We start from the raw sequence: 18495 nt of genomic DNA on the forward strand, positions 1-18495 counted from the left end.
AACTGATACATTCTCAGAGAATGTAAAAGATGATTTGAGAGATCAAGTTTGCATATAGAGATATTACTCTGAACAAAGCAAGGGAAGAGTATTCTTCTGATACAACAACAAAGGAGAGAGTGGGATAAACAAAACTGACATATTGCAGTGGAGGTGGCAGAAGTAGAGGCAGGTGTTGTCAGCCTCAATGTTCAAGATAAGGTCAAAGTCACCTAACAGTGAGACTGTGAGCACACGGCAGAAGTCGGTCGATAACCCCGTTAGGAAGACAGCTAATAAAAGTATCCGTCAGAGGTCAATTATCTTTATCTGATATTAAATGTAATAATATTTTTGCTACATTTCTTTTTTATGTCCTGCCTTGAAGTCTAATCTTGTGTTTCCAAATTTAGAGTTCTTTCAATTGTGTAATGCTTTTTCTAGAGAAGCAAGCCATTTTATACTTTTTTTTCCAGAAGCATTTGGGGTGGAAGCTTAGGAAGAGGATGCTAGGCTGATGCATGTAACCTACTGGGGCTGCCACAACAAAAGTATTATAAGCTGGGTGGCTTACCCAACAGAAATTTCTCTCTCACAGTTCTGGAGACTGGGAGTCCCAGATCAAGATCTGGTAGGGTTTGTTTTCTTATGAGGGTTTTCTTGGCTTGTAGACAGCAGCCTTCTAAATCTGTCCTTTTGTCTATGCATGTGCTGCAAGGGGGCGTGGGAGAAAGAGATCTTCCTCTTCTTATAAGCCACAGTCCTGTTGGATCAGGATCCTACCCTATGACCTCATTTAACTTTACCTCCTAAAGATCCTTTCTCCAAATACAGTCATATTGTGGGGTGGGGGGAGGGCTTCAACATATGAATTTGGGTGGACACAGTTCAGTCCATCACAGATGTATATGGTGTTAGGAATTAGTAAGTTGAAAATTTCAAGAGCTCAAAGGAGTAAAGGAAACCAGCAGCGACTCTTGCCTTGTTGAAGTGCCTGCATGGGCAAGGTAAAAGTGCAGATCAATCCAGGAGAGCCTAAACCACAAAGCAGGAGAGAATCACAGGACTAGGAGCCAGGATTGGGAAGCAGTGTTAGGGTTGTCTAAGAGAGAGGCCACAGGAGACAGGAATAGCTAAAGGGAACCCAGGCTTAGATTTGGAGGTGTACTAAGTGAATAGTGTGAGCTTTAAGAGGCTGTGAACTTTTGCAGTGGTTCTTAGGTCCAGGGGTTCTCCAGTCAGAATCCCATGGCTTGTATTCTGGTGCTATAACTTGAGATAAATCATTTGGTCTACCTAAGACTCCGCTTTCATACCTATAAAAGCAAATTATAATTACCTATCTTGTAAGTTTGTCAGGAAAGATTGAATAAACTCATGTAAAATGCTTAACGTATACCTGGCACATAGTAAACCTTAATCAATGTCAGTCATTATTACAGTTTGGCTTTGTTACCTGACTCAAGCAGCATCAACATTAGCGACTACCCCCATGGCTATCCAGCAAACGAAAAGGACATAACAATAGAGAAATGAGGCAATCACCCTGAGTATTTCCCTAGGTCTTTCATTTTCCACGAAATTACAAAATGCAGTTGCCTGCTCCTTAGCAAAGCTTTCCCTTCACTGCCAGGCATTCTCTGCTTCGGGGCTCCAGCTTGGATGATGCCCATGCCAGGTCATACCCTGATACTGCCACTCCTCTCCTGCGTTTCTAGCTCCCAGCTTTCCTGTGGCAGCTGGTCAGTCAAACACTGGGAAGCCAAGACGCCTTCAGGAAACCTTGTACCCCTTTATTGAAATGCATTATTTTGGTTTTGTTTTTAATTTGGCTTTTTATTGTGATCAATAGTATAATAAACCCCCATTTTTCTATCATCTGACTTCAAGCAGTGTTAACATTTTGCTGTTCTTGTTTTACCTATGCCCATCTTTTCCCATGAAAGAATATCTTTTAATACTACACAGTGTTAAACAAACAAAAAAGGGCATTGAAAGAGTAGTTCTTACTGGGTCTCTTGACTTGAGTCTTGTTCTTAATCAATGTGTTTCAGAGTACCTAAACCTAGCATTCTTTCTGGTGGACAATTAATGGCATGATTCCAGTTCTTCATTCAAGGACAACTAAAAGAGCAGATTAACTGCTAAGTAAACTCTTCATCGTTTAATGAGATTGCCTGAAAACTGAAAGGATTTTTCAGCTTGTGTGTATTTCAATTCAACTGTGCTCACTTTTTGAAATGAATAAAAATGTCTATAGATTATATATGGCTGCTCTATCTTTTGTGAAATGTGACATCCTGGAACAGAATCTATGTTCTCCTTCAAGGGAGCGGGTGAGGGAGAATAGTACCCATAGGCACCTGTGGAAGCCAAGAAATACCCACGTTTACTTCTAGAACTGTCATCACAAATCTACTAGCATATTTCCCTAGGGTTATATTCATGTATTTGCAATAAGTATAACTACACTGAATTTGCATGAGTCTACATAGAAGGGATAGTTCATTAAGCACATTTCCAAGTTATGATTCTATTACTGCTCCACTGTCTGTGGATAATGGTGATTTTCTCTCCTTTGCTCTCACTCACCTGTAATTTTTGACCTATGATTTTCATCATAAAAGTATCATCAAAGAGAGAGAGAGAATCTGAGAGAAAGTTATTTATAGACTATTTGAAAGTATATTCTTCTCTATCACAAAGTCATAGTAAGTGTTAGGGAAAATGCTCAGAACCACCACAGACTTTGCTTCTTGGTTTCATGGGGCAGAATGAAAAGTAGAATAGTAGGTTTCAGTAAGTAAACAATTTTCCTGTACCTACTCTGTGCTTAGCAGTTTGCCCCATTTCATTTACTTATTTGAAGGGGGGGAACCTAGTAGAGCACATAAATATTCTTCTTAAAACAACAGCAACATGAAGGTTGTCTAGGTTTACATGAAAGGAAAATCAGGCAGGTGAGGAGTGGGGTGGAAGGTAACTTAAGTTAAGGGTGCTATTAAAACCAAAAAACCATAATTTCTTTAGTGTTATGGTGTTTTCAGTGTTCACACATCACCCAGGAACATGCACTTAAGTGCATGCATGGGTATGAGTAACCAGATCTGTTTTGATGTCAAATTTGAAATGGGAAAACTAGGATAGTTACTCTTCATAATCCAAACAAGAAGGAAGGAAAAGTGGGCAAGGAGAGGAGAGGAGAAGCAGAAGAGTTGCACTTAAGCTCCTGTTCGTAATTGTTCAGAAGTTAGGTCCAGAATTAGAGCATCTAAAATAATGAGGTCTCTCTTCTCTCCCCTTCTGGTCCCCCCCTTCTCCCTCTTCATTCCAGAAACAGTGTCTGATGTTAACAAGCTCTGCTCTTACACACACTCACACTCCCCCCTCCACACCCACACCGTCCCCACCCCCCCCCACACCCTGCATTTCTTTTGTAAAAAAGAAAAAAAATACTTTTATACTTACAAATTGTAAAATGTTTTAGCTACTATGTTAGTTTTTTGTGCTTCTCTTTATGTACCTTCTCCTTTTTCTCTTTTAAATTAAAATTAAATTGAAATTGAAAACCTCCTTAAACACTGATATTATGAACATCATTTCCCTAAAATATATTGTAAAACCACAAGTCACATGTCTATGTAGTTGGACAGAACTTTCGTGACTTCCTCACTTGGCAGGTGACAAGCTACAATTTGATAACATATATATGTGCTAGAGCAATAAGTGTTTTGTTTTGATGATTTCTAATTTTTCCAGCTTTGAGATACAATTGACATATAGCATTGTAGAATTTTAAGGTGTGTAAGGTGCTGATTTGATGCATGTATATATTACAAAATGATTACTAGAATACAGTTAGTTAACACATCCATCACCCCGCATATTTAATTTTTTGAGTGTGGCGAGAACACTTAAGATTTGCTTTCTTAGCAACTTTCAAGTATATAATACAGTATTATTAACTATAGACATCATGCTGTGCATTAGATCCCCAGAACATATTCATCATATAAATGTAAGTTTATACCATTAGCCAGCATCTTCCCATTTCTGCCACCACCCCACCCCTGGCAACCACCTATCTACTGTCTGTTTCTAGAAGTCAGAGTTTTTAGATTCCACGTATGCGATCATACAATATTTGTCTTTTTTGGTATGATTTACTTCACTTTGCATAATGCCCTCAAAGTTATTGAGGTATCTGATGTGAGGTGATATCAGAAGATAGGTTCAGAATTAAACCATCTAAAATAAGGAAGTCCTGAGGATTCACAAGATGGCAGCGGAGTAGGAGGACCCTAGGCTCCTCTCATCCCACAAACACAACTAGATAACTATCAAATTATCCTAATACCCCAGAAATCAGCCTGAAGACTGACAGAACAAACTCCACAACTAAAGGGAGAGAAGAGGCCATATCGAAGAAGACTGTATTCTAAATATAATCTACTAGTTTTTATCCACTTTTAGCTCACAATAAAGCCAGCTCTCCACCTTTCCTACTTGCTAGACAAAAGAGATTAGAAAGTGATTCTCATGTTAATTTTGCTGGAAACTAGACAGTGTAAACTGCACATTCAGCTACACATATTTCTGGACTTTTGATTGTATCTGGGGAGGATATTTTGCAAATACTAAGCCAGTGCATTTCATGATGTTCCTTTAAAAAAAAAATCACACCCTTTCCCCTTCCCTGAGGTTTTGATTTTCAGTTCCGATTAATAATTTGCAATATTTTGCAAATATTAAGCCAGTGCATTTCATGATGTTCCTTAAAAATAAAAAATCAAGTCCTCTCCCCTTTGATTTTCAATTCCCTGATGATTAATAATATTGAGTATTTTGTCATGTACTTGTTGGCCATGTCTTTGAAAAAATGTCTATTCAGGTCCTTTGACTATTTTCCACATTACATTTTTTACATTAAACATTTTTACATTCAGATTGTTTTCTTACTATTGATTTAGAAGAGTTCCTTATTGATTTTGGATATTAACCCTTTATGAGATAGTTTGCAAATATTTTCTCCCACTCTGAAGGTTGACTTTTCATTTTGTTTCTTTTGCTGTGTAGAGGTTTTTAGTTTGATGTAATTCCACCTATTGATTTTTGCTTTTGTTGCTTGCATTTTTGGTGTCATATTCAGAAAAGCATCATCAATACAAACGTCAAGGAGTTTTTCTCCTAGGTTTTATTCTAGGAGTTTTATGGCTTCAGGTCTTCCATTTAAATCTTTAATCCATTTCAAGTTAATATTTGTAAGTGGTATAAGATAGGGGTCCAATTTCATCCTTCAGCATGTGAATATCCAGTTATCCTGGGACCATTTACTAAAGAGACTATCCTTTCCCCAACGAATATTTTTGGCTCTTTTGTCAAATACTAGCTGAACATATATATGTGTGGGTATATTTATAGGCTCTCTCTTTTGTTCTGTTGGTCTATGTGTCTGTTTTTATGTCAGTGCCATACTGTTTTGATTACGATAACTTGGTAAATTAGTTCGAAATCAGGAAGTGTGAAACCTCTAGCTTTGTTTTTTTTCAAGATCACTTGGCTTCAGAGTCTTTTGTCATTCCATTTGAAGTTTAGGATTGTTTTCTCTCTTTCTGTGAAAAATGACTTAATTTTGATAGAGACTGTGTTGAATCTATAAATGGCTTTGACTAGTATAGACATTTTGACAATATTAAACTCTTCTAATACATGAACATGGAATATCTTTCCATTCATCTGTGTCTTCAATTTCTTTCATCAGTATCTTATGGTTTTTGGTGTACATATCTTTTACCTCCTTGGTTACATTTATTCCTAAGTATTTTATTCTTTTTGATGCTATTGTAAATGGGATTGTTTTATTTCTTTTAGAGATCGTTTATTATTAATGTATAGAAACAGAACTGATTTTTATATGTTGATTTTGTCGACTGAAGCATTCGTTTATTCTAACATTTTTGATGGAATCTTTAGAATTTTCTATATATAAGGTCATGTCATTTGCAAACAGGAACAATTTTACTTCTTCCTTTCTGATTTGGAGGACTTCTTTTTCTTGCCTAATTGCTCTGGCTAGGATTTCCATTACTATGCTAAAAAGGAATGCTCAGAGTAGGTACTTCTGTCTTTTTTCTGATCTTATAGGAAAAAATTTCAACCTTTTATTATGGAATATGATGTTAACTATGGGCTTGTCATGTATGACCATTCATATGTTGAGGTATATTCCTTCTATGCCTACTTTATTAATACATGATGATATAAAGTATGATGATATCATGAAAGGATGTTGAATTTTATCAAATGTTTTTTCTGCGTCTATGGGGATGATCATATGATTTTTGTTCCCCATTTTATTAATGCAATGTATCACATTTATTGATTTGTGTATGTTGAAACATCCTTGAAAACCAGGGTTAAATCTCAGTTGATCTCTGGCTGTTTTGTTCTTTTGTTCTTTTATTCCTCTCTTGCTCTCTTCCTTTGTGAATTGATGTTTTTCCACAGTAGTATGCTTTGATTCACTTCTGTTTATCTTTTGTGTAACTACTATAGTTTTTGTTTGTTTGTTTTATAGTTACCACGAGACTTATATAGAACATCTTATAACTAAAACAGTATTTTAAGCTGATAACAATTTAGCTTTAATCACATACAAAACTACTCTTTTAATCCCATTTCATATTTTTGATGTCACAATTTACATCTTTTTATAGTATATATCCATTAAATTATTTCAGCTATGATTACTTTTAATACCTTTATCATTTAACCTTTATATTAGAATAAAGAGATGTTATAGTATTGGAGTATTTTAAATTTGACTATACCCTTACCTTTATCAGTGTTTTATGTTTTGGAATGTTTTCATGTCTCTAATTAGCATTTTATAGCTCAGCTTGAAGAACTTTCAGCATTTCTTGAAAGGCAGGTCTAGTGGTGATGAAATCTCTCAACTTTTTTTGTTTGTTTTCTGGGAAGGTCTTTTTCTCTCCTTCATTTATAAAGGACAACTTTGCCAAGTAAAAAATTTTTGGTTGGCAGTTTTGTTTTCATTCAGCTCTCTGAATCTATCACCCCAATTTCTCCTGGGCTCCAACATTTCTGTTGAGAAACCCTCACTGATTGTGAGGATTCCCTTGTATATAAAGAATATTTTTTTTCTCTTGCTTTTAAATTTTTTTTCTTCAGTTTTAGACTGTTTTATTAGGTCTTAAAAAAGATTTTTCTTGAGTTGAAACTTTCCAGGGACCTATGAGCTTCATGAACTTGGATGCCCAAATCTCACTCTAGATTTGGGAAGTTCTTAGCCATTATTTCCTTAAATAATCTTTCTGCCCCTTTTTCACTCTTCTCAGATTCCAGTATGTGTATTGTTTCTTTTAATGGTATCCTATAATTCACAGAGGCTTTGTCTATTCTTTTTTTCCTTTTTACTCTTCTGACTGGATAATTTCACATCATCACTCTTCAAGTTCACATTCTTCCTCTTCCTTGGTCAAGTCTGCTATTGCAGCTTTCTATTGAATTCTTTAGTCATTGTATCTTCAGCTCTAGGATTACTTTTTTTAATTGTCAAACTTCTCATTTTGTTCATGCATTGTTTTCTTAATTTTATTTAGCATGTATCTGTGTCTTGTCGTCACTGAATTTCTCTAAGAGTCTTAGTCTGAATTCTTTATCAGACAGTGCATAGATCATTTCTATAGGGTCAGTTATTGGAGCTTTATTAGTTTTCTTTGGTGGTGGTAAGTTTACCTGATTCTTCATGATCCTTGTGTTCTTGCATAGGTAGCCACACAATTGAGGAAGCAGTTTCCTCTTCCAGCATTTCTCAGCATTTGGGTGGGGCTGCGGACTTGTTTTCCTGCTGTGTCTTCAGTTGTAGATGTGCTGCCCAGCTGCCTAGCATCTCTGGCCTTACTTCATGGTTTGGTGGGGCTGAAAACCATGCTTGGCAGCTGGGAAGGGCCAAGGACTTGCTTCCCTGCACGTGTGGGTCTCTAGACTGCACTCTGTGGTTGGGACAAACTATCAGCTGGGGACCCAAAGTGAGCAGATGTGGTGACTGAGCTCTCTGGCCAGATGGAGCCACCAGTGGAGAACCATTGGATAGGCTCTCCAGTCACGCACCACAGCCAAGAGGAACATGGTTGGCCAAGATCCACAAGCTTATTGCTGTGAGACTCCCTTCCCCTTCTCTAGCTGATTCCTGCAGTGATCCATGTGAGGCAATACCTAAGTTAGCCTCCCTGAAAGTTCCCAGAATTGTGGAGAAGCTGTGGGTCCCTTGGGTTTTCCTTTTCCCCACTGGAGACACTGTAGACCCAAAGTGACCCCTTCAGCATGGTGCTGCACTGGCCTGGGATAGGGGTGATGCAGTCAAAGTGAAACCACTCTTCTTAGCCTTCTAATGTGGATTTTTTTCAGTTTTTATGGTCCAAAGGGAATACTTCACCCTCACCCATGGGTTATGAGATCTTCACAAATGTGTCTTTTCTATGGTTGGCTGCTAGTTGCTCCTTCTTTGAGGGGGACTGAAAAGTCAAGAACCACCTGTTTCACCATGTTCCTGACATCACTTCAGGCAATAGCTTTTATTAACTAGACAGGATAATGTTATGTGGGAATAGCTGGCAAGCACGTGTTATTAAGAACACCAGGTATAGATAAGTTAATGGTCTGTGAAAAAGAAAAATGAAGTTGGACCACTCCTTGATCATAGTTAACACTGAAAGCAGTAATTCCTGTATTTTTCAATTTAAGGATTTTACAGGCCAGCCCTACATTGACATGTGACTTTGATACTTCCATCACATACATCTGTTGAGATGGGACTGTTGTGTTATTTAAGTCAACTTTGTGAAGCTCTGAAAAAGAGATTCTAGAAAACTATACCCTCACCAAAAAGCCATCTGCATGTACACCACCTAGGGAAAATTTCTACAGCCCAAGCCAGTCAAACAATGCTCAGATGAAAGAGGGTTTTTAAGGGCCTCAGTTAACTAGGCCTCCAGTTACCCTGGCCAGTGGGCATTCACATGTTGGCTTTGGCAGGCAGGTGCTGGACGACACACAGAAGGAGCCCTGAGAGGCTGTTTCCCCTTACACCACCTCAAAGTTTGGATTTTCAATTTATTTTTTTAAAAGCAGACACACAGTAAACATCAGAATGTGCGTTTCATGCTAAATACATTTTGGTTTCAGAGCACTTATCTCTTGCTGCCAGAATAGCCCTAAGGATTAAGATGGTTTATTGGGATCAAATGCCTCGGAGATTTATTATAGTGCAGACTGTTTACTCATTCCCATTAAAATGCCGATTATGCTTATTTCTTTGCCTCTCTCTCCTCCACCTCCTTTATTCCCTTCTCCAAAACCCATACTCTATTATTTCATTTTCCAACTTTAAGATGAATCTACTTAGATTTTTTTTTTAAAGATTTTATTATTTATTTGACACAGAAAGAGGCAGTGAGAGAGGGAACACAAGCAGGGGGAGTGGGAGAGGGAGAAGCAGGCTTCCTGCCGAGCAGGGAGCCTAATGTGGGGCTCGATCCCAGGACCCTGGGATCATGACCTGAGCTAAAGGCAGACGCTTAACGACTGAGCCACCCAGGTGCCCCGAATCTACTTAGATTTTTATTCTTTATTAAAATTGAGTCCTTGGAAGCTCGCTGACTTTATAGGGCCCTGGGAGTGGCAGTGGCATATATTTAGCTCAATAAGGTCTTGGGAACACTGAGTCCCTGGTTAGCAACCCAGAGGAAGGGGGGGAAAGTATATTCAGGGACTGTCTCTGATGATTGTAAAAAAGGGTGCACATTTGGAATTATTTGTTGTGAAGGATCACAAATACCCTGGCTATAATTATGTACACTTTAGAGCTATGTAGGAGCAAAGATAATTTGCCACCAGGTGTAGGTTTTACTTGGACAAAAAGGAAGATTATCTATTTTATAGCCAAACTCTATGTAAAACATTCAACAGAGGTGAGTTTGCACACAATATATAAGCTCTCAAGAAAATAGACATGAGACAGCAGAAAATATGATCATTTAAATAAGAAAGCTACAGCCCAGGAAAATAATCCTGGAGGGATTGATAATGCATCCATATGTATAAGAAAGCCAATCAATAAGTCCATTAGGTGTGTAGAATGATTTTATGAAAATGATGGTTGGCCAGGTAAATGTTTGATATACCATAATAAATTCATCTTGAATACCTGGTGACTATTACAATGGCTCACATGCACGAGATGCCCAATAAACTTCTGTGGAAGAAACAGTGGAATATAGCTCACCTGATACCCATCAGCTGTGCCAATACATTGCTACAATTTTTTTCTTTTTTTCCTGGTACACTTTCCCCTTTTTCTGCTTAGAAAGATCTAGACCAGCCATTATCCAACTTTAGCATGTATGAGAATCACCTGGAGGGCTCTTTACAACACAGATTGCTGGGCCCTGCTCCTCAAGTTTCTGATTCAAGAGGTCTGGGGAGAGGTCTGAGAAGCTGCATTTCTAACATGCAAAAATGATGCTGGAATGCTGGTGCATGAACATGTTTTGAGAACTACTATAGCCTATAAAGTGATGGAGCAATTACACACTTGAGGACAAAGAAGTGCTCAACTCTGCTAATTTAAAAAGCATGATTTCCATCTATCCAACAGATCCAGAGCAGCTACCGTCTGCTGTTAAGATTTCTACTAGAGTTGCAAGACGAAAGTGTCCTCGTGCTTTCTGAGTGTGGAGCCAAGACTCAATAGGGAAACATGGGAGAAAAACATGGTGACCCAGGAAAAAAAAACATGCAGAATTTTTGCAACTCAGAGGTAACTCTGTAAATAGTAAAGACCCATTTTATTTTGAAAAATGTAAAATTTAAATTTACATGAGAAGCATTGGAAAATCATACCCCGGCACACTTGCCTTCTGATTGATTCCCCTTTCTAAAGCTTAAAGGTTAAAACTAATTAAATTAAAAGAAAAAAAGAAAAAACCATATGATTAGAAGGCTTTAGTTGCCTGATAGCTCAGGTGCCTTCCTACTTAAAAAATTCTTTGAGTCTGTTTATTTCAATCCCTATTGATAGGGTAGAGCCAAGGAAGCAGATTATAAGCAAATGATAGAACAGAACAACACAGAATACTGTGCACTGAGCACTCACTGTTTGTCAAGCTCTCTGCTAACCTCTTTATATACATTATTTCATTCACTCTTCATAAGAGTGCTGATTTCAAAGGATTGAGATCAGCACAGTTTCTCTTCCCATGTTACTGAGAAAAGTCAGGTGTAGAGAGTTTAAGTGACTTGCCCATGGTCACACTTCTTCCTTGGACCAGAACTTGATCCTTTCCTGATAACCCAAGAATTTGAAATATATAAGTCAAGTTCCAAATAGGCCATGGTAGAGGAACCAGTATTAACAGCAATATTAACAGTGCCAACCATTATTATAGCAATTGGAGTAGTAGTCCTAAAAAGTCCTAGGATAAAGGTATCTCTATCCTCTAACCTAGGGAAGTTAAGCAGTCTGCCTGAGGCTATATAGTTAGCAAGAGATCAACTAAGGTTTATAGATTCTAAAGCCCATGTTGTTTATACATCACCATCAGACCCTAATATCAAGCAGCCCCCTTCCTAGACTCTTTAGTAACAATCCACAAAACAAAAATTCATTGGTTCCCCCATTGACAGAATAATGCTGTGATAACCACCTTATATAGAATGTCAAACTTTGATGTGCATGTCCACAGGTTTACTGAGTGAGGGCATGTTTATTTTTATGCTTTATTTGTATCAAAGCATATACACACATAGCTTAATAGGACGAATAATCGCTTTATAACCAGGAACAACAGCCCCTACTCCCACTTTTCCTCCCCTACACTCTCATCCTGGTTGCCAGAGGCACCCACTTCTACTCTTAGCTCTTTCATTAGGTATTTGCCTCTGCATCTCTAAATACAGCATGCGGCTATCTTTTGATTCATGGATTTAAAACCGTATTCACTGACTTCCTAATGTGGAACTATAAATTTTTTTTTTCTCTTACACATATTCTTTCTCTTCTTCACTCTTTCAGTGTAGTTATACATTTTGATTAAATATTATTTGGCATTTTCATGATTATGACTACATAAATATTCTCTGCTTAGTGTATGATTACTTTTCACTTTCTGTATTTTTTTGTATAATGTTTAGTTTTAGAATAATAACACTTAATCCTTTTCATTTACTTGGGTTCATTTGGACCTATAGCTAAATCTTCCCAGTTCCATTAATGGCCTTTAAAGGTGATTTTCCAGATAAGGTTTTACATCACCAACTCTGTCCAATAATCTACTAGTTTGGGGGAGGGGGGGTGTTGTTTTGTGGTTTTGGGTTTTTTTGTTGTTTTGTTTGTACACCTTGGGGACATTCCTGCCAGAGTTCTCTATTTTCTTGCTCCAACCTGAACTAGCTGCTCTTTCAGCTACTTTCACAGCTATCATCTTTTGTTATCAACTTGCTAGTTTTCTCATTCTCTTTTGTGGTGGATTTTCTGTTTGCTGGGTTCCCTATCTTTCTCCAACTTACTTTATTCTCTTGTCCAGTAAAGCACATCCTCTAGTAGCTGCCTGCAAAAGGATGCATGGTATGTAATCTTTGAGATTTTGCATCCCTGAAAAAGTTTATATTCAAATTATTGATGGTTTTGTTAGACTATGGAAATCTAGGTAGAAAATCTTTTTTCCTAAGAATTATATTCTACCATGGTCTTCTAGCTTCCTCTGTTGCTCTTGGGTAGACCAATGCCATTTTGGTTCTCTGTCCTCTGTGTGTGATCTGGTTCTTTAGAATCTTCTCTTTATCTCTGGTATTTGAAATGCCATGATGACATGCTTTGGTGGCTACTGCTGGGTCAGCTACAATATGAACCTGACAATTCTGTCAGAGAGGAAAATAGAGATTATATTCTCCAGAGTTTATCGAAAGAATTCTCCCCCCCCCTTTTTTTTTAAGATTTTATTTATTTATTTGACAGAGAGAGACACACCGAGAGAGGGAACACAAGCAGGGGGAGTGGGAGAGGGAGAAGCAGGCTTCCCACAGAGCAGGGAGCCTGACGCGGGGCCCGATCCCAGGACCCTAGGATCGTGACCTGAGCCGAAGGCAGACGCTTAACAACTGAGCCACCCAGGCACCCCATTCTCCCCCCTTTTTTGACCTGCATTCCTACAATGCACATGCCTGCAAGTGAGTGAAAGAGAGAGACACCGAGAGAGAGACAGACAGAGAGAGTTGTTACTTGTCCAAATGGTCAAGTAATTTAACAAGAAGCTAATGCACAAATTCAACTTGAATAAATATTATGTGCTTCCTTTTTGCAAGGCCTTTTGCAAGACGCAGGTCCTCCCTTCAGGGTGCTTGGAATCTACTGTGGCAGATGTGATAAGTACTTAAAACTGTAAGAGAAAATTTATAATGACATTATAAAAGTGTGACAGAGCTTCATGGGAAAATGAAGTAATTTCAGATAAGGAGCTGGGAAATATGCTAAGAATGAGGGGGTGTTTGGTGAGTTAGAAATGTGAGGAGAGTGGTAAAGATAGGGAAGGGAGTTAACATTTCAGGGGGTCTGAAGTGAGTGGTTAATAGTAGTAGAAGAGGCATTTGTTTATAGGCAAGAGTAGATGAAAGGCATAACGATGAGAAAGTGAAAGACAAATCTAAGAACAACAAGTTGGCTGGATCTTAGCTGCCACATGGAGAAATTTGGGGCTAAAGTCTGGCAAACTTTGGTTACAAACTCATTTTTTAAGGGTAATTTATTTCAATCATTTTTTTTCTCATTTACCAATTCATATTCACTGATCAAATACTGTGAACCAGCCCCTGTGCTGGGTGCTAGGGAGAATCTGAAAGAGACATGGTTCCTGACCTCAAGTAATTAACTACTGCATTTGAAGACATGATGTGTTGTACTTGTTTGTACCTACGTTCTACAAATGAAGTATGAATGAGATATATAGGGATCTTTAGGAGAACAGAGAAAGTAGAATCTAGGTTGCCTGGGGTCTTCAGATAAGGCCAAAGAGATGATGGCACCAAGAAGAATCAAATGAGGTATACAAGTATGGGTGGAGCATTCTAGGCAGAGGAAACCACACCCTCAAAGGCACAGAGATTAGAGAGAATATGGCATGTTCATTCATTTATTCATTCATGCTACAAATTTTATTGAGTACTTATTATGTACTAGTCAGAGTACTAGCCATGCTAGGGAAACTACTGATCTTTAACAGAGTATGATGGTGTCCTTCCTAGGTTGTTACCTTTATGAGAGTAAGAATTACATCGGTCTTATTTGTTGTTGGGCCCCGTACTTAATATTTGTACAATAAATGTATGTAGAAGCATGGTAATAGATGTCCACAGGGAAGAGGAGAACTACAAGATGATAAAGAGATTCATGAGAGAGAGGTTTTGAGTATTATGAATAAATTATGTTAATTAAAACTAGGAGTATGGGGCGTCTGGGTGGCTCAGTCGGTTAATCATCTGACTTCAGCTCAAGTCATCATCTAAGGTCCTGGGATCGAGCCCCATGTTGGGTTCTCTGCTCAGCAGGGAGCCTGCTTCTCCCTCTCCCTCTGCCACTCCCCCTGCTTGTGCTTGTTTGCTCTCTCTCGATCAAATAAATAAAATCTTTAAAAAAAATTAAAACTAGGAGTTTGGACAAAATTGCTCAAAATTTATGTTATACGTATATAAAAATAGCAGGTAAAGAACAGAAAAATGGGAATTCCAACATTTCTGCATAAAAGAAAGCACGATCATTAAAAAGAGTAGGTTTCTACCATGCCAGAGGCAAGTTTTATTTATTCGTACTCGATCTATATTCTGACTGGTAACATCAAACCACTTGTGTTTGGAGAATTCCATTAAGTGCCTCCTTCTAAAAACCTCAATGCTTCCTCTCCCATAGCCCTGGACCATTTGGTTCTACAAGTCAACATCAACAAAAAAAACCCAAAACCAAAACCTGCCCCTGGAATTTGGCATTTTTACTTTGCCCTTCTTTAGTCATTAAATCTTAGTTTTATCCAGATTTGGATAAAACTCAGCTCAGTCCTTGGACTTCTAGGCCTATGTACCTCATGAAATAGAAAGTGATCTCTATGCTCCTTCTCCAAGGAATGTAACCATAGTCTCGGCCACTGGACCAGTACCACAAACAAGACAACCTTATTCCCTCTCAGTGGAGTCTTTTGACACTGGGAAGGACTGGCCCACATAAGTAGCAAGTAAACCACATTAAAACATTATCACCAAAGCCTTAGGAGGGAGAAGTTTCTTCTATCAAATGTACCAGAGCAGATCAGATAAGACCTGAAAAATATATAAAATTCTAGGGATAAAGGAAAGACAAAGATCTTATACTCAAGAGACTTGCGGTCTTTTAAGGGACACCATTCTCTATAAATACATAAGAGTTCCCTTACCATGCCTAGCACTGTGATGGTGGGTACCCAAAGTGTATATGTAGAATGAATAAACACATGTGCCATACATTCCCTCACTTCTGTTTCTTTGAACTGGGTTTGACAGCTAGGAGGTCCCTGATAACCCAAATAAGAAAAGTACCCTATAGTAACAGAAAGAGGAGTCCAACAGCAGGAACTGAGGACTGAATAAGAGGTGAGGAAGTAGAGAAAATGAGCAAAGACAACTTACACTACTGGGGAAAGATCATGTTTTTAAGAAATACAAAACTGGCTTTCTTGATGGTATTTACTTGAAAATTAAACTCAGAGTGCTCCATGGTTTTATGAGGAAAGATTATCCATATTTTATACCCCCAAAGGGCATAAAAGACAAGTAGTTAGTCTGCTGGTGCTCAGTAACCTGAAAGCTAGTCAAGGACAAGGACCAGATTTTATTTATCATTAGATTTCCTGTTCTTAGCTCAGAATTTGGTACATACTAGGTGCTCAGTTAATATTCGTTAAATAAATTAGTGTATAAAGAACACATAAATGATGTGCTGGCTAATTCTGCTTATCCTAGAGTATAACCAAGATGGAAGTTGGATAAAATATATCCCTTTGCCACATTTCATACATGACAGTACCTATGAAACTATATGCACTGTTGGTGATAAATGAATCAATCAACAAACAAATGGATGAATCACTAGACAGAAAATTCAATATATGTATAATCTTCTGAATTGGGCTATTTTAATGGTCAAAGGACCTTGCTGTTGTTGGTGTGCTTGCTTCGTCTATTTGTGGGTGTTTATTGGCATATTACCTACAACCATTTGCCAAGCATTTCTGGGTGAATTTAGCAGAACTGATTGTAAGCCATCTTCGAAAACACATAAATGCGCCCAGAAGGAGAAGAAACGTTTAGGTTATTTTTCCTACTTCACATTCCTTTACCTAAAGAAAGTAATTGAGTGGCGCCTGGATGTCTCCATTGGTGAAGCGTAGGACTCTTAATTTTGGCTTAGGTTGTTGTAGGATTTCTTTCCCTTTGGTGCCCGAGGTTCTTGGTCAGGCTGCTTGGAAGAATGAAAAGGTGGACTAGACAAAGAGTGGCGGCAGCAAAGCAAAGTTTATAGATGGATAGTACCAAGCTCCCACGAGAGGGAAGGGACCGAGAGGGTTGTCACTGGAGTTTCTAAGGCTAGGGGTTTTTATGGGCTTGTTGGCAGCTTGTTTTAATCTGATTAACCCTCCATGCGCTTGTCATCCAATCAGGTTTTTGTCCACGTGCTCATCTACCTACCAGGTAGTTGTTTAGTGGGAAAGGGTGGCGGGCTCCTTCCAGGTGGTGTAAAATTCCTTTAAGGGTTCTTTCGTTTTAGGGCGGGGGGGCCCTTGTCCCTGCCTGCCTTTCTTCCCACTATCCTTCATTAAGATCGTGATCTCAAGGGCGCATGGGTGGCTCAGTTGTTAAGCGTCTGCCTTCGGCTCAGGTCATGGTCCCAGGGTCCTGGGATGGAGCCCCACTTCGCGCTCCCTGCTCCACGGGAGGCCTGCTTCTCCCTCTCCCACTCCCCCTGCTTGTGTTCCCTCTCTCGCTGTGTCTCTCTCTGTCAAATAAATAAATAAAATCTTAAAAAAAAAAACAATCGTGATCTCAGGGTCGTCGACTCCACGCTGGGCTTGCAGCCTGCTTAAGATTCTCTCTCCCTGTTCCTCTGCCCTGCCCTTAACCGTCCCCCTCCCCCCCCAACCCCACGCCCACTTTCAGGAGGCAAGCTGCTCTCTCTCTCTCAAGGAAAAAAAAAAAAGAAAAGAAGGTAATTGATTGCCAAAGAGGACCACCTCTCTACTTTTTGTTTTTATTATTCAGAAGAAAGTGGGGAACATGGTGCCATCCCCTTGTCAGCATTTGGCAGACACAATCAATAAGTGCCGGAATTGCTGTGTAGAGGCGGGAACACATTGCCATGATCCCTTAACTTGAGTGGAAAGCAGTGCGTGTGTTGTGTAATTTGCTTTGTAGGTTCTTAAAGTGATTGGCACTGTGAGCTACATCATATCATTTTCCCTCTGTTGTGTGTAAGAGCGCAAATGCTGGGTCTTATGTTTCCCAGCTGACCGCATGGGACATTATCACTCATGTTAAGTTCTCTTTTCTAAGCTCCACCTCCTAAAAAGAGAAATGGCAGTAACCATCCTCATGGCCATGTCACCATTTTGCTTTCTTTGCAGAAGAGAATGCACTAAAATAAGCATCAAAAAAAGGGATTTATTCCATTTTTTAAAAAATGACGAAACCTGTCATATTGACTATAGCAAGTGATAGAAACTTGTTCTACACTCTCCCTTATAATTTATTTACCAGAGCAGCCAACACTCCACCCTGGGACCCAAACACAGGCAACAGCTAGCCCTGTAAAGAATCAGAATCAATCATTTGCGGAATAGAAAGGCATTTCTCTCCCATGCAAATATCCGTTTTGTATTCTAAATGTCATTATAGTTTTAGGTAAAGGTATTCACATGATCAGGAAATATATTCTTAATTGAGGTTAGTTGATGTCAGTTGGTAACCGGCTCAATTTTGCTCAGCTGCAGCACGAATCTCTAGTCACTGGTAACACATCAAAACCTGTGGGCTTCCTCTCACTGATGATCACTCCACAGCTTGTGCCAACTTAAGCATTTATGTTTACAATGGGCTTACTTTCCCAGAAGATTCAGGATAGCTATTCCCTTTACCTGAAATGTTACCTGCCTGATTGAAATATCCAGTTACGGATACACCAATAAAGACAGAAATTCTAGGAAATAACTATTATCAGAACAGGGTTAGTTATTCCATCAGCATTTTGACAAGGGCAGAATGACTGATTATTAAGAAAGGGTCTTCCAGAAAAATGGCCGAAGAATTCCAAGTTGGGACATTGAGTCACTTTTTAAATTTAAGAGGGCTGGGTAAAAAGAAGAAATGGAACAAAAATGAGTATACGTACGGATACTTTTAAAGTAAGTGTAAAACAGAAAG

Source organism: Halichoerus grypus, chromosome 8, assembly GCF_964656455.1.
Source record: "Halichoerus grypus chromosome 8, mHalGry1.hap1.1, whole genome shotgun sequence".
NCBI lineage: Eukaryota > Metazoa > Chordata > Mammalia > Carnivora > Phocidae > Halichoerus > Halichoerus grypus.